General features: G+C 33.9%; 1 protein-coding gene across 8 annotated transcripts in view; it reads right to left on the bottom strand.

Moving 5' to 3' along the window:
- Positions 1 to 23,859, bottom strand: part of LOC142326349 (polyamine-transporting ATPase 13A3-like) — a 159,562-nt gene that overhangs the window by 102,263 nt on the left and 33,440 nt on the right. The window lies entirely within an intron of this gene.

Below are 23,859 nucleotides of genomic sequence, written 5' to 3'. Positions count from 1 at the left end.
TGGGTTAATATTACAAACATTCGGTTGTGTCTGAATCAGTAACCTCCCACAGTCATGTCCCGACTGATTAGTAAGGTAATATTTTTATTCAACTATAAATTAGGGTCTCGCTATGAGATATAGAACTTTCTGTGCGTCACTGTGTACGTAGATTATTTTTCGCATTGTAATTCCTAAAAGGTTGATTGTGTTTATTAAATATGTATCAAACTGATTGTTCTGAATCGCTCGAGTGACACTAGGCGAACATACAGCGAATTATATAAAACTTTTTGACGGTAAATGGACGCCAGGTTTTTTAAACCGTATAACCAAAATACAGTTAAATTCTTTGAGTTGACTACCAAATAAAATTCCTTGAAAAAAGAAGTTTAAATTATCTATATTCAAGCTTATGCATGTACGCATAGCCTGTATATAGACCTCAGATCTACATTACAGATTTATAAAAATATTACACAACCAGAATAATTTTAAGGTAAAATTATGTATTAGTCGAAAAATGTCTGTTTTCTTGCTTTGTAACCGTCAGTTTTATTAACTTGCAATGTGGTAATAGACTTTTTGTATCTCAGTGTAGTTTAAATTATCTTAAGACGTTATAATTACATATCACATTCCTCTGTATAGGACTCTTGGCTCTGATGGCAATAAATATATGGAAGAAAAATTGCTCAAAAATTAATTTTAAAAAAATTTAATGAAATACTAAATGTAAGCCCTACGAAAATATAAAACAATTTATATAAATCATTGGAAGTATTTTTTAAAAGAACTTTAATAAGAAACACCGAAAAGAAAAAAATCACTAAAAACGAATTTCCAGAAATATTAATATAAACATCAGTAATCTAATTAAATTTAATAAGAGAGAATTTATCGTGCTTTAAGAATTTCTTCTCTTGATCTTGCATATAAAAAACTACGTAATTGCCGAATAGAAAATAATAAAAATTGTAAGATATACTTTTACTTATTACATGACTTCCAAAAAGGCATGTAATGCATTTAGGGTGAATGTATGTATCTTTGTTCCACCGTAGCAACTCAACGGCTGAACCGATTTAGATGTATGACCCCGTGTTGGAATGCTTAGGTTACCGGGAGTATCGTAGGGTATATAAATATGCGTATACATACGTATATGTTTAAATAAATTTAAAAACATTCGAAAAAAAGATTATATACAAACTATATACAAAATTGTCACCTGCACGCTCTTTAATTATCCAACGAATATATTAGTAATTATCCTATATTAACGAGCAATGTTTGTCAGCAACGGTTTTTGGGCATTGTGTTTTTTTAATTTTTAAGTAGTGCAAAGTTTTTTTAAATCGGTTGTACATCTTTTTAAAATTTATTATTTTATTTTAGATTTTGAAGTAATTTTTAATGAAAACTGGGTATCCGGAAAAAAATTTTGTTTGTTCAAAAGCAAAAAAGCGGATCTTATAACAATAAGAAAAGGAATGCAGAGAAATGACGTGAAGAGACTGGTACGGAGTATGAATAAGGCTCTCTGTAATACAGGAGATGTTTTATTTTTCTTAGTGCGTTTTGATAAAAATAAGACTAGGAATGCAAATGAACGTCGTGAAGAGACTATTAACAACAATAAGCTATCAGAATGCCAGAATTGTTTTTTTTTCTATCTAAAGGTAGGCAATAATTTTCTTAAATTCTTGCGTGAAAATACTTGGAATGCCAGAATGACGTTAAGTTTTGATAAACATAGCGTATGTAGGATGTCACCTGATTATTCTATAATGTAGTAAGAACTGATGAGGGCAAAAAAGGAAAAAAAACTTAAAATCAGTGAAGTTGAAGTACTTTTTTGTTAAAAAAGCTCTTCCACTTAAACTTGGTGGAAGATTCTTACAACAAAAGCCAAAGAAGGAATTTCTTTACGAAATCAAAACGAGTCGTCGAAATCGTTCCGTTCAATGAAGAGTAAGATTAAACAAATATAATAAAATTTACTGTTGAAACTGAGAACCTCTTTATTTTATTGCAATCGGTTAAAAAAAATTGAAAAACGTTATTTAATATTCTTAAATCTTTTCTGTCTTCATAAAGTCCACGCATCCAACATCGGTCTACAACGCTCATCCGTGAGAAATCATATCGCTGGTTCTTTTATAAAGAATACTCTATTTACTAATTCTACAGCTGTATTAAACATAGAGGAAGGCATTGTAATATACAGACAGAGTGATTCTGGAGGAAACAGAAATAATTTGGGAACTGATTCTAGAAAAAAAACTTCTAGAAAAAAGTTCATACAAACATATCCGAAAAAAGCTATTAAGTTACCACTAGCTACAGAATTTCGCCCGGATTTCAGCACCCCCGGAGATATGAGGTCATACTGAAATTTTTAAGGCATTACATATAGAGAACCTTAATGGTTTCTTATGTTTTTTGACCTGAAAAATCTAATAAAACAGGTCCCAGAACAGTATCTTCCGTAGTATTCATGAAATCTAATGTTAAATAGAAAAATTCGGTGACATAAAACATGATTTTTTTCAAGTTTGAAGTACAATAACTTTGTTAAATGACTACTAAATGCGTAAATTTTGTTATAAAAATTTGTTGAGAATTAATTCTGAGAAATGTTATGTAATAAAAATGTCTATGAAAAAAATCAACAGTTATTATTAAAAACAAACCGAACAAACCTTAACAGAAAAATGATATGAATTCTAAAAATTAAAAAGAGCTGTGTTTAGTACAATAAATTTAGACGACGGTACACGGTGATGAAAGTGAAAAAATTCTTCAGATGGTACAGCTTAGTCCTACAACGAGCACGCTAAGAATTTCAACACGACTCAACATTCCACAAAGTACATCATGGAGGATGTCGGGTTATAAAAAATTAGGTTAGCAACACTAACTGTACGTTTCGAGATTAATTTGAGTAGTAATAATTGTCGTCATAAAGTTGTGTTTACGTGTTGATAATAAACGTTAGGCGATTGGTTATTTTTGACAAAATCTTGATCGTATTTAATTATTTATTGTAAATCAAGTTACGTTGTGTTTTTGTGTTTATTGTACTTTAAATTGTACCCGCATTTTTCCAATCGAATTTGAATTTAGGAAGTGAAATTCCGTTTTGAATTCTTTTTTTACTAAAATACCGCGTCTTCTTTCATGCCGAATTTGATGAAATGATTTTTGTTCACGGCTTTTGCGATGGAAGTGATCTAGCTACGGCAGAACATTGCCGATGAAGGCATTCTGGACACATAGTTAAATAACCTTCGTGAGAATGGTACACTTCCCACCCTTGTTTTATCTGAATGTCAACCGGTACATGGTGATGAAAGGGAAACATTCTTCATGTGATATGGCTTAGTCCTACAACGAGCACGCGAAGAATTTCTACAAGACTCAACATCCCACAAAGTATGGAGGAAATTACATGCTCACGGGCTGCGTCCTTACGTTCAGAAAATTTATCACCACCATAACAGATGACCATCAGGTGACCATATCAGATGACTGCAGTTTTGTCAACGGGTTAACAACAACTACTACTTAAATCCGTTCATACTATTTTCGTACGACACTACTTTTACCCGTAATGGCATAAACAACACTCAGAATTCACAACGGAATATCACATAAGAAAACGCACATGCTGTACTTGAATCAAATTTCCACCAAATATTTTTGGTGAACGTTTGGTGTGGCATGGTAGAAAACAAATTAATGGGTCATTTCATATTAGAACAACGTATCGGGAGGAGAAATTATCTGAAAATTTTAAACATTGCATTTCTTACAGAGCTTGAAAATTTCTCATTGGAATGAATTAAAATGCACTAACAACTTATGGAGCACCAACACATTTCAGGAATGAAACAAGGTTAGATGAAAAATTACTGGTAAACAGAATAAATCTCTGGTCCCTTGAATGCGTTTCCAGAGATTTCTGTGACTATTTGGTTTGCTGTTGGTGTTTTAACTGGCAGTAGCATGTGTACCTCCGACAGTTCGAGGCGTTTCTGAAAGCATACTGCAGCTGCAGTTAAGCTCTATTTAGACTCTCAATTTGCCCTTCAGTTGCGGTGTAAATGGCACAGGTTTCTGCGAACTTGTATCCGCCTCACCGAGACGAAGAGGTGGCAACGACTTCTAGTCGTAAGTCCCCGTCACGAGTAAGGGAATACTCCCTTTAGTTCTACTCGCCTTCTTTTAAGAACGAAGGCCGCGATTCTTAGTTATTTTATAACTGATCCAGAAGCGGCTAAGAGTTACGAAGAGTGACAGGAGAATATCTTAGGTGTCCATCTGCCCGTTCTCGCTATGGGCAGTCGTCACATTTTTGGGCTAGCAAATTTTAGCAGTAGGAGGAAGAGGTCAAGCATAGGGAATCTCCGGCCATGGAAGAGTTTACTGAGGTAGTTAATAAGCCCAGGTGGAAGAGGAAGCTGCAGGTGGCTACGACTTCCTCGGAAGATGAGGTTTTGGATATGGAGGTAGCAGGGACACCCACCCGGGCTAAGACTTCACCGTAAGCGAAGAGCAGACTTGGTAGTTCTGCCCCGCTGGCTGCAGCAGTTCAGGGTGATCTAGACTACTGACTGGAGTTTCTTCTTCTCCCTAGCAGCGTCCGTTCAGGTGCGAAGAAGATTATTTTTTCCCGCTTGTTAAAAATTCAAGAAGCATTTTCTACTGTGGCAGAAGGCTACGAGATTTTGGCCTCCAAACCCAAGGAGGTTAAAGTGGTTCAAAAACCGGCTCCTGTTCCAGCACAGCCCAAGCGCTATGGTGAAGTCGTTCGAGACAAAAGAGAGGCCAGCCAGACTAAGAAATCGGAAGTCTTGTTTGAAAACAAGCCAGAGGATTCACCAAAGACCAGCACGGAGCTTAAAAAGGACTTTCAGGCTGTCCTTCGTGACAGCCGAAATGGCCTAAAGATCAGGGACATAAAAGAGATCAGACAGGGTCTAGTTGTCGTTGCGAATAATAAGGAGACGATCCGAGTCATCCAGGACTCTCCTGCTGTCAAGAAGCTTTAGGTCAAGGTTGACTCCAAGCGCGGTCATAGGTCCCGCATCATAGTTTATGACATAGACCGTAGCTTCTCTGATGAGGAAGTTCTGACCCTGATGAGGGATCAGAACACCTACTTGGACGAGGCTGCGTTCAGGAAAGAATACAGACTGATATTTAAGACAGGGAAGCGTGATGCACCAAGGTATCATGGAGTATTTGAGTTAGGCGCTGGTATCTTCCAGAAGTTCTTGTCGGAGGGTAGAATCTTTCTGGACTTTGCATCCTACCGCGTCAAGGAGTACCTTGACGTGCAGCGATGCTTCAAATGTTGTCGCTTCGGCGATAGGGCAAAATTCTGCAAGTATGCGTTGATCTGCGCGCATTGTGAAGAAGAGGACCACAAGCGTGACGATTGTCCGCAGAAAAGAGAGGCTCCGACTTGTGTCAACTGTAAAAGGTTGCGCAATAGTGATAGGCTCTCCGTGAATAGTAAGAGATGCGGTTGTCACAAGAGAGCAGTTGAGATTTATTTCAACTCTCTCGATGGTTAGATTCGGTCAGCTAAATGCCCAGGATGCCTATGTAGTTCAAGTTGAGATAGGTGAAGTTGAAGAAAAATGGAGCCTTGTTGTGTTCTTTGCAACACCCGTACGTGGTGTAGGGTGATCTGCCAGGTTTCCTAGGCTGGAGGAAGTTTGTCGTCGGTGACAGCACGTCCGCCGTACTCTGCAGGAAGTCTTTAAATAGTGTCTTCATATGGCAAGCCTCTGACACGCATTACGTTGTTGTCAAGCTTGCTGTGGATGGTCTGGACCTAGTTGTTGTTAGTTCGTACTTTCAGTACAGGGATCCCACTGAACAGCATTTGGAAAAATGGGATAGAATTGTTAGGCTGGTAGCGGATTGTCCAATTCTTATAGGTGTTGATACGAATGCCAAATCGCCTCTTTGGTACAGTGGGATCACGGACGATGGGGGCGAGTTAATAAAAGGTTTCGTCGCGCAGCATCATTTTGATGTCTTTAATGTAGCCGGCGAATTGCCTACTTCCATCGGTGCAGTTGAGTTGCGAAGGGCCTTCCACGGTACCAACATCGAAGTTACCATTGGTAACGATATCCCCAGTAGAAAATTAAAAACTGGTCAGTAGTTGATGATTGCGCGAATGATCATCAACTAATAGTTTTTGAGTCAGTAGGCGGGCTGCGCGATGCCTATAGAGGGTACGTCCCTATTCAGCAGGAACACTGCCAACACAGGAAGGCTGATTGGCCTAGGTTTTCAAATATTCTTGGGGCCAAGCTTCGAGTTTTTCCTCATAGTTTTGACGATCTCCCGTTAGATGACCTGGCAGAGAATCTTTCTTCTGCTGTAGTTGAAATCGCTGACCAGTCGATTCCCAGAGATACGGGTCGAGAGAGAGTAGCTGGATGGTGGATTCGGGACTTGACCGCGATGAAGCGGACTGTGGGCCCACTCAGAAGAGCTGCATAGCGTGAGGGTGATCCTGATAGGCGTGCAGTTTTGCTTGCGGACTATCGTCGGAAAAGGATCGAGTATTTTCATAAGGTTAGGTCTTCTAAGCCTGATTCCTGGCACTCTTTTCTAAAAGAGTAGGGAAATAAAGAACCATGGCGTGTCGTCTATAGTTCTTGGTCATAAGAAGAAAAGGTACATTCTTCTGTCGGCTCTCTAGACTTAGGATGGAGTTGCAATAAAAAAAGATTGTGTCGTCACTTTTCTGATGAACGATCTGGTTCCAGATGACACTGAGGTTGGTGAAACTTCTTATCATCGACGTGTTCGGAGGGAAGTTGTGGTTTTCGCTCTGAGAATTTGTCTTCTGAGATTACTGAGGCGGAAGTCCGCCAAGTAATTTGTAGCCTGGCCAGGAATAAGGCCCCCGGATATGATGGTATCACAGTGCAGCTCCTTGCTATTATTCTTGTAGTTATTCCTTGTTATTATTCGGTAATTCTTGGTACTTAGTGGTTTTAATAGGATGCTTTTTGCTGGATATTTCGCAGCGTGTTGGAAGCGTGGTGTGTTGAAACTGCTCTTCAAAGGTGGCGACAAGGATCCCACTGTAAGTTCTTCTTACCGGCTCTTGCCTGTAGTAGGTGAGATTTGCAAGAACAACTTGTACCTCCCCATTAATAGTAGGCTGACTTTTAACCATGTGCTGATGGACGACCAGTATGATTTTAGCCCCGGCAAGGGCACAGAGGACGCAATTGTTAGGGTAATGGATTTGGCTTCATCCAGCGAGTGCAAATATACTCGTCATCTTTTTGGACATATCTGGGGCTTTCAATAACTTGGGGTGGCCCTCTGCCTTGTCTCAACTTCAGCAGCTTGGTGCACGCTAAATGAGATTTGGACCCTCTCAAGTTATTTCAGCGACAGAACCGTCGTCCTTCGCGAAGGCGGCTCGGAAATAGGAAAACCCCTGTCAAAAGGTTGTCCACAGGGCAGTGTTTTAGGTTCACTCGTCTGGGTCGTTGAGTTAAAATCTCTCATGCGGTTGCGGATATCAGTGGCTATCGCATCGTGGCTTATGCCGACGACGGGTTGCTGCTGGTCGAGGATAACTTGCGTGCCGAAATAGAGCTCAGGGCGATACAGGCATGCAAGGTTCTCAGGTTGTGGAGTGGAGTAGAAGATGGTTTTCAGTGCAGAGAAAACCGCTATAGTTCTTCTTAAAGGTCGTCTAGTCGTGACCCGTCATCCGCGAGTTGTGATGGACGGCCTTCCTATTAGGTATATCACCGTTCAGAAATATCTGGGTGTCATCCTTGATGAGACGCTTCAATTCACCGGTTTGTGGAAACCGGTGTTCTTTGGTGGTTGGGTTTCAATTAATCATACATCTCAAGAATGGTTGACCTGAGACTGTACAAGACTACACTTTATTTACATTCATACCTGTCATCCTCTGAAGTAATACGTTACGGTGGTTACGAAGGCTAAACAGAAAAAGAGAGAGGTATTTAGGAAAGATATATTTAACTTAAAATAGCAGCAACTCAGCTGTTAAATACTTTCGTAGGTCCTCACATAAGATCGAAACTAGATAAACCTGGTTTGAACGTGCTTTTTCAAATAAAAATGTGAGCAGCAAAGCTTTGTCTTCAACGTACATTCGTACGTAAGATGGTTCTTCTTCAACAATAAAGTATACCTGAAGAAACCTAACATCATTTTTAACTATAATACAGTATAGTTAATTACGTTCAACAATTTTTCCCATTAATAAATATAGTTTATTTGTAAAATCACTATTCCTGTAAAAAACTATATTCTTAGTAGTTAGCTAAACTTTTTTTTATTTTCCTATTAATAATTATTTTATTTCACAATAAAATCAAGGACGCAATTAAAAGAGTAATTTACGTCTCAAGCCGGAAAAAAATATTTTAAAATTAAGAAAAAATATAATAAGGCATAATTTATATTATAAGCCTACAATTTCATCATAAAGCAGTCATCTTTTTTACATTCTTAAAACTTTTTTAGTTTGTTCCTTATTTTCAACATAAAGAAGGAAAGATTATAATGATTTTACTGTAAGTTTAATGTGTATAAAATTGTCAATAAATATTTTATCGCTACATGAAAATAATTTTATAAAACAATATAATAAGAAACAAACTATGTAAAATAGCGTCTTGTTACAGATTAATTGGGTGGTAAATTAAAGTCTTTTTATATAAGATGATGACAGTTTTAGATCATAATTTTATTAAAGGTTTAACTATATTTCTTCATTTAATTATTTTTATTGTAGAGATAAAATTTTTTACAACTCTTAATAGCTTTATAGAAATTACTATTCCATTCATGTATTAAACTATATATTAAGTTTTGTGATATCTATTATGCGACTCTGTTTTCAAACTATGGTTTAATATAAAAATTCATTGTACAGGAGCAGAGTCATTAGCTTCGCATTGATAACACACAACCATAATTGTAAAATTACATAATTCTGGTAATTTGTAGAAGCTCTAATAAGATCCTCTCTATAATTCTAACTGCTTACGTAAAAATACGAGTTATTGAAGCGCCGCTGTTTAGAACAAAGAAACTGTTTAAAATTTTAAGAAAGATTTTAATTTTAAAGTAAATTCATATTTTATTTACTTGCTTGAGACTGTCTTCGGTAACTCGAATACTAGTAAAACCAATTCGTTTCTCTATAAATAACTACATCGCGCTATAAAATCGTAACTTTTTTATTTATACGATAATAGTGTTTAGATTTAGAAATATGATGTAATTAATACACACTACTGATACATTTATAACCACTGCAATCACTGCCAATTTTGTAGGAAACCGTACTAATAATGCCTATATTAGTATTTACCTATTCAGTACCGTATGACCTCTCTCAGAGAGCTTCAGAAAGTGCAACCTTGACATTTGAATACTATGAATTACGCCCTTCCTGTGGGGTTTGTATCAACCTACGTCGCAAGATACTGTGAACTAAATTTTAGTACACATCAGATGTTCAAGTAGTTTGTTAATTATTTTCGCTATTAATTCGTTACCTCAATTAATGGAACTGGAAACTTTAAAAATTCTCTCCTCGAGATAAAACATGAACGTTCGACTATACAATTGTATTGTGTTCGCTGAGATTATGTACATAATACCTTGAATAAACAACTACAATAATAATCAGATACGGAGATTAGATGTAATCTCGAGTCACAAATAATGGCAATAAATAATTATTAAAGTAGTATTTCAGTGTGTATGTGTAAAGCTATTTGAATCGGTTAAAATTTCATAAAATAAAAAATATTTTTTGCATCATTTAATTTATGCGAGTCAAATGCCGCATTTAATCACGTATTACTTACAGTAAGGTATTCTATTATAGCATTACAAGAAAATAAACATTTTATCATTGTTTTATATATTATTTATACTTTTATTTGAAACATAGGCGTATTTCATAATGTTAATTAAAAAAAAAGTTACTGTTATACTGTTACTGATAATGGATACTCATATTATGTAATTTAAAAGTAAGATAACATCATTATAAAATACATATTTCTCTTGAATTATTCTTATGTTTTAAAGACAAAAAGATTAAGTATAACAAAGGAATGAAGACTTTTAACTTGCTTGTACGAAGTAAAGGAAGTATTGTGAAAATGGAAATATCCATTTTGACCATCCCTGAATCCATTTTGGCTAGTTTCGGCGTGACGTCTGTACGTACGTATGTATTTCGCGTAACTCAAAAACGATTAGGCGTAGGCTTTTGAAAGTTTGGATTTAGCCCTCGTTGAGAGCTTTTCAATGGTATACTCTAAGTGGTACTTACTTTCATTAGTTCCACAGTTATAACCAAATGAAATTGTAATGATTGAAATATTTGGATCTTACAAGGGAAGGGACATCGGTTCGAATCAGACTTCATCTCCTTTTCTTTTTTTTTCTTTTTTTAATTTAAATATATTGATTTATTAATAATTAATTATTAACCCGTGATTATAACAAATTTTTTTACAGTAAATAATTATTCAATGATAACAATAAAAAAAAATCAAAAGTTATTAGTGAAATAAAATTTTATGTACTTTTAAAAATGTGTATATATAATTTAATAGGCATTATTATATTTGTGTATATGTAATAGATTTGGTGAAACATCTGATTATTTAATATTAATTGAAAATTATAATTTAGAATCATATTATTTTTGGATTTTCTAGTTCAATTTCTGTTTAATTTTATTTACTTATTCTGGAATTTCTGTTTAGTTTTATCTACATTAAAGTTAACTACAGAGTGACTGAAAAATACACTCTCACAAGAACAACATATACACAGAGACATGCATGTCCGTTAGTTAGTCGAGATGTTAGTTGGATGGCAGAACTTGCACAGCAGTTAACATACTTTGAAGGGTTCTGAGAAGAATCTGGGATCTTTCGGGTGCAGCGTGTGAGGTGACACAGGCTACACAGACGGAGGATTCCGCCACTAGGCCCACGATTGGTCTAGAACTGCTGCAAAGGCTTCTACGCTCGAGCTCACTAGAGGACCTTGCCGTAGCGATAGACAAGAGATGCCTCAGCTCGCTGTATGAAAAAGTACTGGAGAAATGCGGCTACCCGCTAGAGGAAGAAGAGAGAGCCAAGATCTTTATCCTAAACTACAAGAATTATAGGAGGAGTCAGTTTGCCCGGACATGTGTGTGCTGTGGCATCTGGAGCGAGAAGGAAAATGAATGGTGACAAGCTTTCCCCAGGCGCAGTTATCAGGGAGGTCTTCGCAGTCGCTATCCTCGGGGAGGAGGACGATCTTATCCTTAGACGAGACAGTTATGTGAATGTTGTGGAGGGTACAGGCGGTGAGGTGATTACTGACTTAGTAAAGAGTCTGGACAAAATACGAGAAGGTCAGGGACATGATGTGGTGTTTGCAACCACCAAGGGCAAGTTCGGAAAGAAGTGAAGGAAGTCTGGAGTATTGGCTCAGGAGACGATACTTAGTGGCTACACTCTTCCTGGCGGATGAAGACCCGGATTGATCCCGAGGGAGGTTCAGAGGACGGCAACAATGATAGTGCGCCAACAGGACGTCACCTGCGCCGACCCTCTTAGGAATGTTAAGACGTCGGTTGGAGAGGCCTTAGCTCAGGATATTCTGTCCATTAGAAAGGGCAGGAGGAAGACCTAGAAGTTAGGCTAAAGAACGGAGGTAGAGCGCTCCAGGCTTTGAAAGACAAAATCCTGGCTTCTGTTTCTAGTGCGACGGTGGCTGAAAGAGGGGCTTTAAGGACGCAGTGCATATTAAAAAACTGGATACCAAGGTGACAAGGGACGAGTTATGGCCGCGGTCAAGAAGTCATTGAGTGACATTGCCTCGGCCAAGGTTACGTCGTTGAGACCGGCGTTCGGTTGCACTCAAAACGCCACACGGTGGTTCTGTCGCCAGTTGAAGCACGGCTGCTGACGCCCAGTGGAAGAATGCTCGTTGTTTGGCAGTCGTGCCAAGCTGAGACCAAGAGGCCGGAGACATACTGTAAGGAGAAACCTAGGTGTGTTCTGTGTGGCAAAGCCGGTCACAGAATGGGCAGCCGGGAGTGTGAGCACAATAAATGAGGTACTTATATATAGAGAGCTAGATACCTGTGAATACACCTTTTACAGGAGCATACGCTGGATACAGACGAAGGAGAGGGGAGTTAGCAGGAGAGGGAAGACCTACGTTTGTTCATAGATGCCTAGAATAAGATCTCCAACGCTGTGGTGAAGGGGTGGAAGACAACTTTCTGCAAAGCCGTCGTTGGTCTGCGTTTGCATGGATCGGCGACGGTGATGAGGCACGGGGACTCTGAATGCCCTGAACCCGATGGCACCTCCCGGAACTAAGTATGCTTAATTTGCGGGTCCGGCTCCGGGAGGGAACAGAGGTAGGTAGGTAAGTTGTTGATTTGTGTAGCAAACATGAATTAGTCCACCTAGTCTAGTGGTCGAATGGTTAACCCGTCGTCGCAAATCAGTTGTTTAACAGCTGATTTTCGAAGCCGATGGTTCTGAGGTTCAAATCCTAGTAAAGTTTAGTTGCTTTTATATGTATTTGAATATTATTCATTGGATACTGGTGTACTTTGGTGATTCGGGTTCAATTAACCACAGGTGTCAGGAACGGTCGGCCTGAGTCTGTACAAAACTTATTTGCATGTCATAAATATCATTCTCAACTCATCCGGCCGTAGGGGATTGCTTATTGTTCACTATGTGGAACAGGTTATAACGTACACATTAGAAAAATAAGTATGATAAATAACGTAAAAAACAAACTCAATAAAACACCTGTTATTTCTAAACCAGTTAATCGCAAGCATCATCAGACGAAATTAACACGAATGTTCTAATATGAATCTCTCATATATTCTATAATTTTCAGAATTTATTAGTTATTACTTTTTGAACTATTACTGTACAAATGATTATTTCATAAAACAATGTAAAATGTTCATATTATGTAATTTTGTTTAGCATCATATCATAATAGTCATATTTTATTTATTATTTATTGTTTTGTTTATATCTTTTTAATGCATTAATTCGTGACCTAAATACCGTAGGATTAATTAATAAAATAACTGACTTAGCCTACATTCTATTAAAAAATTGTAACTTATTGTTTATTAGGAAATATCTAAATTTACAGTAAAAATAATAAAAATTAACTGCTCCGTTAATTAATTAAACTAAATGGATATCGTTTATTAATTTTTTGTAAGGATAGAATAAATTTGAGCTTAATTAAAATTAGCTGCTAACCGCTGGGTTTAGTTTAAAGGAAATTATAATTATCTTCATGGGTTTAGTTGATATCGAGCAGACGTTTAGTGGTGCGGGATTGCATAAAATATTCATATTTTTTTTATAAAAATCGGATTGAAAGTAAAAATTGATTTATTTACAATATGCCTGAATCAGGAGCCCTTGGTAGCATGAATAGAGGTTTTCTTTAATTCGACAATAAGCGAAATAAAGTAAGTTTGTCTCCGTTCTTTCCAGTTTTTATCTCAAAAACAACACAGAAATTGAGGGGAAGAAATTAATAGCGGAGTAAGAAAAGAAGAATAAGAATCGCTTACGGTACTGTTCTTATGCCGAATAAAGAATGTCAGAAGAAAAATACTAAACGGTGCTGATCGATTGGCGGATAAATAAAACAGAACTAATGAAATACGGCCGAAAGGAAAATATTGAGAAAGTAGATATTAAGACTGAAGAAAATAATAACCCACCAGGTTGGTCTAGTACTTAAACTCGTCATCGCAAATCAGCTGATTTCGAAGTCGAGAGTTCTAAGGTAAAAAGAGAAGAAAATAATGTTCCAGAAGTTAAAAAAAATTGTTATTTAGGTTGTAAATAACAAAGGATAGTACTAAATAATGTATAGAAAGCAGAACGATACAAGAAAGAAGAGCCTCAACTGAAAGAAACCTCTTAGTTTCAAGTACATTATACATGTAGGAATAAATCCTTAATTATATTTGTGTGGAATGTAGCGTTTTACAGTAGCAAAACATGGACGAAAGAAAAATCAACCGAAAAAGAGTAAAAATATTGAAATATGTTACAGCAGGAGGAAATTGAAAATCGGACAGGATAATTTAGTCTATTAAGATAAAAGAAAAAAATAATTTGGAGAATGTTTAAAAGAGATAAATTAGTTCGGTTGAATACATTCACACACTCCAGGTTTAGTTAGTTTCGTACATGAGAAGTGTATGGGCCGTACACGTAGAGAAAGAAAAATATTAGAATGTTTAAAAAAGATAACCGAGAGGAAGTTAAATAAGTTAATACGTAAAGGTAAAAATATTAGAACAGAATAAAATGAAGAACAGAATTTAACGGGTCATATGACTAACAGTTCAAAAAACTGTGAATTTTCAACGGAGAAAATTTTACTTTAGGGGAATACTCTCCGTATATATTTTAACCAGTTTCGGGTTTTTAGTGTAAGGGATTCAGAAATTACAGCAGTTTCTTGGAATAACAAACATGTTTATATTCGGTGTGAGTAAGAATCTATCTTCAAAGCAAGTAAATAAAAAGAAAAGTGACCGTGAAGATCTTAATTAATTCACTAACGAGTATACATCATTCATAATTACGTTTGAAATTATTATTATTATTAATTAGTTTACTAATAAATTAATACACCATTAATTAATTATTACGTAGTTATTTATACTTATGTGACTCATAATGAAGAGCAATCGGGAAGAGATATAAACTCCGTGTTAATTTTTGATCAGTGGGCGCAGAATCTGCAAGTGGGCAAATGCATTAATCCGATAGTAGTAGGCAACGCTTGTACAAACGCAATCAATTTCAATTAAATAACGCAATTATTTAATTGCTGACATCTCCTTAGGTATTTAATACAATAATACACACTTGAGTAATTCAAGGAAAATAAACAATGCAGTTTGATTGTTTTAATATGAAAATGAAAGAAAAAAAAATTCTGTAAATCTAGTACACATTACACCAGCAAATTAAAAACTCTTGTAACATACGGCTCTAACCCACGAGCTCAAAAACTTACTTTACTTTAAACCGTTTAAAAAAAAAAATAATAATAATTAAATAGACATATACACTGTATCATGACTCACTCTTTTGCCTTCGGGTAGGTAGTGAGTGGATTTCAGTTCCTTTCCTTTTCTATATTTTGTTTACTCAGTCTTGTTTAAAACTAACGTGAGATTTTTTCATTTTTTTCAGGGATAGTAGTACACCGATGGGAATGTTACATGTGGCATTAGCATCGTTGGCATCCTGACTGAGGCGCAAGAACAAGGCTGAGAGATGCCTTTTGTCGAGGTTTTGAAGATAACCTCCGGTAAAGCCCGAAAGGGTCAGGTACGGAGCGGGTGGCGTGGCGACCGCAACTGTCACATGGTAGGTGTCTTCCCCTACGGGGTCAGGATGTATCGTGAGAGGTAGACACATTCAAACGTCTGTATGATGACATCATACAGACATCTGTTGTTGCCTACTACAGTGCTTAAAATCTTATTCAATCTAGCTTCACTTGTCTATACTGTGTATTGTGTTTCACAGATTTATTAGTGCTTTGATATATTTTCATAAATTCTATATAATACAAAAGTGATTTTTCTGTTTTTATTTGCTACAACGGGACTTCTCCAAAAATTCGTGGATGTTCAAATCATTCAGATAAGTTTTGTTATTTCTGTGATAAATTTACATCCAAATCTCAAAGAAAGACTATTTTTGAATCGATAAAAACAGTTTATAAATTTTATTTTGATTGTACACTCGGGGATTAAGATAAAATCTGGGCGCCTCAAGTTATTTGCATATCGTGCTCAGAACCTCTAACTGAATGGCTGAAGGAGAAACGGCGAGTCATGCCGTTTGCTGTACCAATGTTTTGGCATAGACCTTAGGGCCACTTTATCGACTGCTATTTTTGTACGACAAATACATTTGGATTTTCATTCAGAAATAGAAAGTTCATAAAATATGCAGAAGTATCCTCAGCTCTAAAGCCGGTACCACGTGGAGAGGAATTACCAATACCTTTACCACCATCTAATCCGGCATTTGCTAGAAGAACAATCTCAAAATGAAGTACATAATGTTGAAGAATCTTCTTGTATCTGATGAGAAATCTTCTCATTTAATTCAACAACACGAACGTAATGAGCTAGTTAACGATTTAAAGTTATCAAAGAAGCAAGCTGAACTTCTGGGGTCTAGCCTGTAACAGTAGAATCTTTTAGCAGAAAAAACAAAAGCTACTATGTTTAGAACACGAAATAAAACCCTTTTAAGTTATTTTACTATGAAAAATTCAATGTGCGTTTCTACAGATGTGCGATGACCTAATGAAAGAGCTGGGAATTCAGCATATCCCTGAAGAATGGAGTATTTTTTATTCTCTTCCAAAGTTTGCATGAAAGCAGTTTTATTGCGTAATGGTAACAAACAATCATCTACTCCATGAGGCTAAAGAAGGTAACTTTTACATGATCTCAGAGATCTATCAGAAATCGATCTATCAGAAATATTGATTAAAGCAAGTATTTTAGAAAAAATACTAGATTTAATCAATATTGTTCATTATTGAACAATATACTGTTTGATTAATATATTGTTTAATCAATATTGGGTGTTAATAAAGAATTGTTAACAACCGTTTAGTAATTATTAAGCATATTTACAAAATAAAAACAAAACAAGGGGCAACTTAACGACCTGGATAAAAATTGTTTAAGATTTTGCTTTAATAAATTAGGTGATCCTGAAGCAAGGTTAATTTATCAGTGTGCTACTGAGTTTATTCTCCAGTTAGCCTACCTTATTAAATAAATGTTAAACAATTTTATCATGATTATTTTTAGTTGTAACATCTCTTGAAAGAGATCAATCAATTTCTCTTTTTGGTTAAAAATGTCAAATAATGAAATATATCATTTACAATTCGCACTCAGACAGATTTGTTATTAACTGCGTTATTTATTTTTACTTTGTAAACTTTAATGTAAATATTTATCTTTCTTTTTTCGTTGTTGCAATATTTGTTATCTGTGATAAATGTAGCTATGTTAGATAGCCGGAATTGTGCGTAGAAATGAATCAAAATGTAAATAAAATTATATTACACTAAAACATGTACGTGCTTATTGACGAAACCGAACCGTCACGGTCTTCTATCTCTTTCTAGTGAGAAAACAATGTCAATAATTGATAAACTATTACAAAACTTTAGTATACCGTCTTCTGAGTACGTAAACTACGAATTAAATTTTGTCATCATAAATTTAATCTTATTTCATTTTAAATTTATCTTATTAACGCAGGATTGGATACAATACTTATCAGCTTTTGTAACATAATAAATTACCGTCGGCATTTATCCTTATAAGTACGGGTGGAAAAAATGTATCCATTTGACTGGTGGATTAAATAATTCAGTCTATAAAGAAGTCGTGAGCAATTTCAATATAATGTGTTAATATGTTGCGAAGTTAATACGATGACTTGAATTTTAGTAGCTTTAGGTTCAAACTTTTATATTGATACTCTTGATAAATCTTTGATAGCATGAATGAACGATTTACTAAGTATAACACCTTAAAACGAGTTCAGTGTTGTTTCATATTCCAGGCATCCAATTACTATTGGTTTATTTTTACTTTGAAAATTGTTTCTAAACGTTATATTCTTATGCAAAGAAAGATATTTAACAAATACCTTGTTATTCTTACTTTTTAGGTTTAACAGAACGTGACTGAATGTGTTGTACGAAAAATAAATAAATAAAAAGCCGTTTACACTTTCCAAAAAAAAAAAAATAATGAATTAAAATATTATGGAACATGTGGCCAAAAAGCGGGACATTTTTAAGTTTATCTTGCTTAATCGATGATTGGGCCAATTTGATTTTAGTTGATGGCTTCTTAACTAGTGAGGTAATGAGAAGTATTACGCTACAAAATTTATTTTGTAAAGCTTTGGGTTTGTTGTTATAACCGAGTGTGAACTACAAGTGGCCTGCAGGCCTATGTTGAGCATCCTTGGTATTTTTTAAACAACGAAAGATGAAACCAGACACCTGAGTTTAGAACCAAGCAGTCTATCAGTGCGAATACAGAAATATCTAATCCGTGTCTTGTTTTAAAGTTTGTTATTTTTTTGAATTTACTCCTGCTTAACATGCTTTATATAAGTTATTTGAAAACTTTACAGCTGTACAGGAAAAAATTCCTAATTTTCAGTCAACCTTTAGAGTAGGTCGTTTCTGAGAAAGTCACAAGTGAAATTTCTAGCTAAATTATTCCCCTACTGAGGAGTAATCTTCGTATATTATTTAAATATACGAGATTTCTACTATATGCTGAGATCTAGGTAGTTGAATCGTTTGGCGTACCTCGTGTCGATCTGTCCGCCTGCCTCAGGAAATCCAATACTCTGTAATAAATTATTATGTTTGACGAGAATAATTTTATTATCGGTAAATTGAATGGTAATAAACTTAGAAAAATCATTGAGTAGGTATGTAGAATGTTTTATTGTAGTAATCGATCATGTTTTCATTAACAAAGGCTGATGCAGAATGTTTCAGAATGTTAAAACAATGATTCATGAGCGTATCTTTCGAATTGTTTATAACTTTCCTGAATATAAGCTTCACTGTTTACTTTTTAAGTTTCGAATCATCTGATGTAGTTTTTCTATATGATGCTAAATTCTGTATTATTTAAATCATATACTCGATGTAATTTTTTCGATCATTTATTCTCCTCCACCTGCGCTCAAATTTCGACTTTGCTGACGTTGCCAAAAAAATGTAATTCTCATCAATTGCAAGTCCATTACTAAATATTTATATTTATTAATATATTTGCGATTATCTTGTAATTTGTTATTTTTATATATAAAATAAAGTCAAATTAAAATTTTTACTACAATGAATTCCGGAGATACAGCAGTTTAAAAGAGTTATTTCCTTTCGTGCACATTTAGCTAAGTGGTTATACTGCAGTCCAACATCATCCTAACACGTTATTAATTGTTTTTTTTGTTTTTTTATAGACATATCTAAAAAAAATATTAAGATTAAAAATGGAGCTTATTTTCCAAAAGAAAAAATTTATCTGATGTATTGTTTTTTTGTAAGGTACCACTCCTGTTAGATTTATGCCGCTGAAATTGTAACCATTAAAAAACGTTTCAGGTAACTAATATAATCGAACTTTGCAAATGGGAGTCAAACTTTGGAAACGGTATTTCAATTCTGAATAATTGAGCATCATACTTAAATCGACCATGATCTTGGTTTTCAAAATCTCCCCCGTTACTTATCAAGTTTTAAGTAACAGGTTCAGAATCTAAAACCATTGTTTTTTCTTGCAATGAAATAAACAAATACAAAAATAAATAATAACCGCTTTCAAAATTCTTACGTTATTGCTAGACTGAATAAAATCACTGACGTTTTTAATTGTTTAACACAAATGATGAGCATAAACTAAATTAAGAGTATTTTCCCATCTTAGAAAACAATACTTAAAGTAATCAGTTAAATTATAAAAAGGAATAATATTACCGTGGTACTGCTACATATAATAATGTGAATTGCAAAACGTGCAACAATCGAAAAATCGCATGAGTGGAGAAGTATTATTATAAATTAAATATAAATCATTTATTATTTTATTATTATATTTTAATTATATTATTACTATTAAATTAAATATAACTATTATTTTATTTGGGAAAATAGTAATATTTTTTTCGAGAACTGAACTTAGCACATGCAAAAATTTCGTTCAGTTAAAATGTTGAGCAATGAAATAATTTTTACATGCGGTAGGTTTTATAAATATTTTCTCTTAATGAATGGGTTTTGTCGCATTGGTGATTAATCTTATATTACTAAACGTAACCATAGAGTACATTCAGAATCTAGAAGTAGTTTAGTTTCCAAACAATTTATTAATGTATAGTTGCCGCAATGAAGCTTGAATCTTAGCTACGACGGCTGGTATGGTGCCTATCGAAACTGAAAACATTCAGTTTAGTATTCACGCGCAGAAGAAAATTGATTTCTTACAAATATAACATCGTTTCATGTTACTGGATGGTATTGTGGATTAATTTTAAATATTTTCTAATTCTACCGTTTATACTCGTACTTAATAAATGATTAAGTATTTTGCCATAAAAAGAAATGTTGTGCTATATTATTTTTTAAATGTTATAAAAATGTAGACCTATTCACAAGTAGTATAATTACGTCAGCAAACAAACGCTAAATAAACAGCTAATGAGTATATTAACTAACATTGTATTCGTTTGATATATATATCAATAGTAGTTGATAATCTATCATGATAATATTTATCATAAAAATAAACATAGACAATCCAAGTATTATAACTCAGGGAATGAATCACCTTACGTATAATCATATCAAGAAATTATATAGCTATTTTGTTTGTTATCTGTTTGCAATTAAATTTGACATATACGTACGCAATTATAAATAATTAAATCAAATTAAGTGTAAAAATGTAAGAATATTCAAAATATTAACCAAACATAGAGGTGATTAAAATTTCAAAAAATTTTGTTCTGCGACCAATACAATACCACATTACATCTTACAATGGCCCACTCCCAGCTAGGTAGGTAATGAAGCAAATGATATGCTAATAGAATACTAGGAATGATTTTAATTGCGGTTGTGGCTGCCATAGCACAAAATATCAAGATTGGTTGCACCACCTGCAGAAGCTTTACACAAATTGTTGTAATGATCTGAAAGAGCGGGTTTGATTTTCATACAGAGAGAATTAATTTTACATACGTTGTCATTTTCTGGGTCAATGCGCTTAATTCAAGGTAATGTTACTCATCTTGATTCTTCTTTTGGAAATAATTAAATTTGAAACCCGATATAAATTTACAGATTATTTAACTCTTACGTTAAATTTTTGTGATTCTTTTTTTAGTACAGTATATCTTAGCGCGCTCGCTTTAACACATTCACTGCTGGTTTTTCATCGGTGTATTAACCCTCCTTGCTGAATTATTTTTTTTGTTTTTAACTCACTTAAATATACTAGTTATCAACATTTAAATATATCTAGGAACAACAAAACATTTGGAAAACCCGAAAAACACGACCACGTACTAGCGCGTGGTGCGCATTGGAGACGAAAAGCACTGGACGTATATACCTTCCGTTCTGAACACTCACCCGCGCGCGGTTGAACGAATTCGTAATCTTCTTAATTGTTCGTGCTCGCAATTTATGTTAATTAATCTTCTAGTCTTTTAATTAGATAAACGTAATTTATTTCTTCCTTTTATGAAAAATAAAAACCTAAGTTTGTGGATTTTACTTATAAAAAGTCTGTGTTAAATTTACATGCAATAAATCCTCAGTTTATTCCGTATATCTATAATTGAGTTAGAATTTTTTATTTTACTTTTGCATCAGTTAGATTAATTTACAATTTATTTGTTGTCATCTGATTTCATCTATCATCTGACTTGTTTACGACCTAAAAACTAATTTTTACGTAAGTTCTTCTAATCGTTTTAAAATAGACTTGACAAACAAGCAAAATAACAATACTTTTAAACACATAATGAAATAATAATACATTAATATTTTATCGGTTTTGTTTAATAATAAAATTTAACATATATATGAAACGTACATTTTATTATAAAATCGCCGAAAAGTATTAATTTAAAATAGAAATAATAATATCAATATATAATTCCAAAATAAAAGTAAAACATAATTTTCTATTTAGTACTAATTGAAATACAAATAATTTATAATAAAAAAATCTATTTATTATAAATAAATCCTCTTTCAAAAGTGATGAAAGTTCACGCAAATTTAAAATTCCACCAAAAAAAAACGATTCAATTTAACTAAGAACGAACGGAAAAATAACAACATACAAACGTTTCTGATGCGCTAACATACAATACCGAGTCAACAATAACATGCCGACCCTCACCAGTAGTCAGAAAAGCCTCTGTATTACCACGCGTTTGTGCATGGTCAGCAAAATTCATTGTTCATATACCACGCGCCTACAAGTTTTCAGCAGTGAATGTGTTAAACAAATATCGTTTCCCAAAATTTAAAGAAAATTCAACATTTCAGAAATAATCAAAGTTATTTTCTTTCAAACAATAAATTATTACATTAAATTAATATGGAAAAAAAATTATTTTATATCACTATTATTCGTATAATAAAAAGGACGATTAAAGGATATAAAAAAATTAAAGAGGATCAAATAATTATCTTTACATTCGTTTAGAAGTAAAATACATGTACACGTAATTTTTTTTTATCTGAAAAAAATGGTATTTCTCGATTTGGAAAAAATATGTGAAAGGTTAGACAAAAGCACGAGTAGTAGTGTCATACAAAATAACTAACTCAACATTAACGTTAATAATCTATCAGCCAACAAAATTAATACTTCTCTGGCCACCGTTTTATATTATCGTCATATTTTAACCGGTAAAATTGTTAAAGTTTCTCACTTTTGCGTTACAATAGGCTTCTAGTAAATAGCATAGATGAAATTTATTTTGTTCAGATAAAACCTAAAACCATTATGAACCTGGAATTTAATTATTAAAAAATTTACAAAACGTTTTCTTTATAAACGGACTAAATATATTACTCGGAAGTCACGTCCAATTATTGTTCCCCATTCTCGGTAACTGATCGAAATGTAATTTAAAAAGTTTATCAAAAAGTATTTGTCACGTATATATTCAAAAAAGAAAATACTGCGATTAAAAATTAATTAGCCTGTGAAATTTACGTTTACTGTACTATATTATAATAAATTATAGTTGTTAATAATAGCGCAGTTAGACTGACGTACAGTAGGAATAACCGAGTAGGTTAAGGATGAACGTGCACTTATTGTTTAACTTTCTTGTTCACTATTCAGTTGTTTTATTCTTTTCATAGCTTTCTTTCACATATTTGTGAAAGAAATAGAGGTGATAGTAATCTATTACTGATAAAATAGAAACCAATGGTGTCTTTCCACTCGACCAGTTTTTTTACATTATGGTATCATTTTACACAGTTGTTAGCTTACATCAACAAAAATAGAAATGAATGTTTATTAAAATATATATATATATATATATATTTATATGAATGTAATACAGAACATAATGTAACATGCACATATTGCATGATGACGCAGTTTGAATAGTTGAATTATGGTTTTGTAACCTTTCATCATGTGTTTATGACATAACAACTTATGACATAACAACAGGTAATATTTGTTTAAAAATATTAATTATGTACAAAGGGGATTAAATGATTGTTCAATATTATACTTGCGTACTGAATAATTTTCGTATTGTACAGTACGAAAATTATACAATATAACGATTCATTATACGCTATAATGATATATATTTAAATTTCTACTTTTATGTGTATGTGTCAGTGCGTGCATGTAGGGTTAAATAATGCTCGTACAATTGCGCGTACGAATAGTATGGATAGTTATGCGAGATGTAAAAGATACGATAGATGATGACAAATGAAATGATAAACTTGGCGGTAAGATATTGTTGCTCCTATTGTAAAAGTATTAGGTGAATTACTCCAAAACATATTAGTAAACACAATTCTATTTTTAACATGTAACACCAGTGATTAAAAACTGAAGCACTACTCTCTGCTGTTGATGCTACACCTGCGTTAAAGACAGATAATTTTACAAATATTTATTTATTTCATTCCGGT

The sequence above is a fragment of the Lycorma delicatula genome, chromosome 1, assembly GCF_047948215.1.
Source record: "Lycorma delicatula isolate Av1 chromosome 1, ASM4794821v1, whole genome shotgun sequence".
NCBI lineage: Eukaryota > Metazoa > Arthropoda > Insecta > Hemiptera > Fulgoridae > Lycorma > Lycorma delicatula.
Note: the sequence above shows the minus strand (reverse complement) of the source record. Positions and strands in the feature narration are given on the sequence as shown.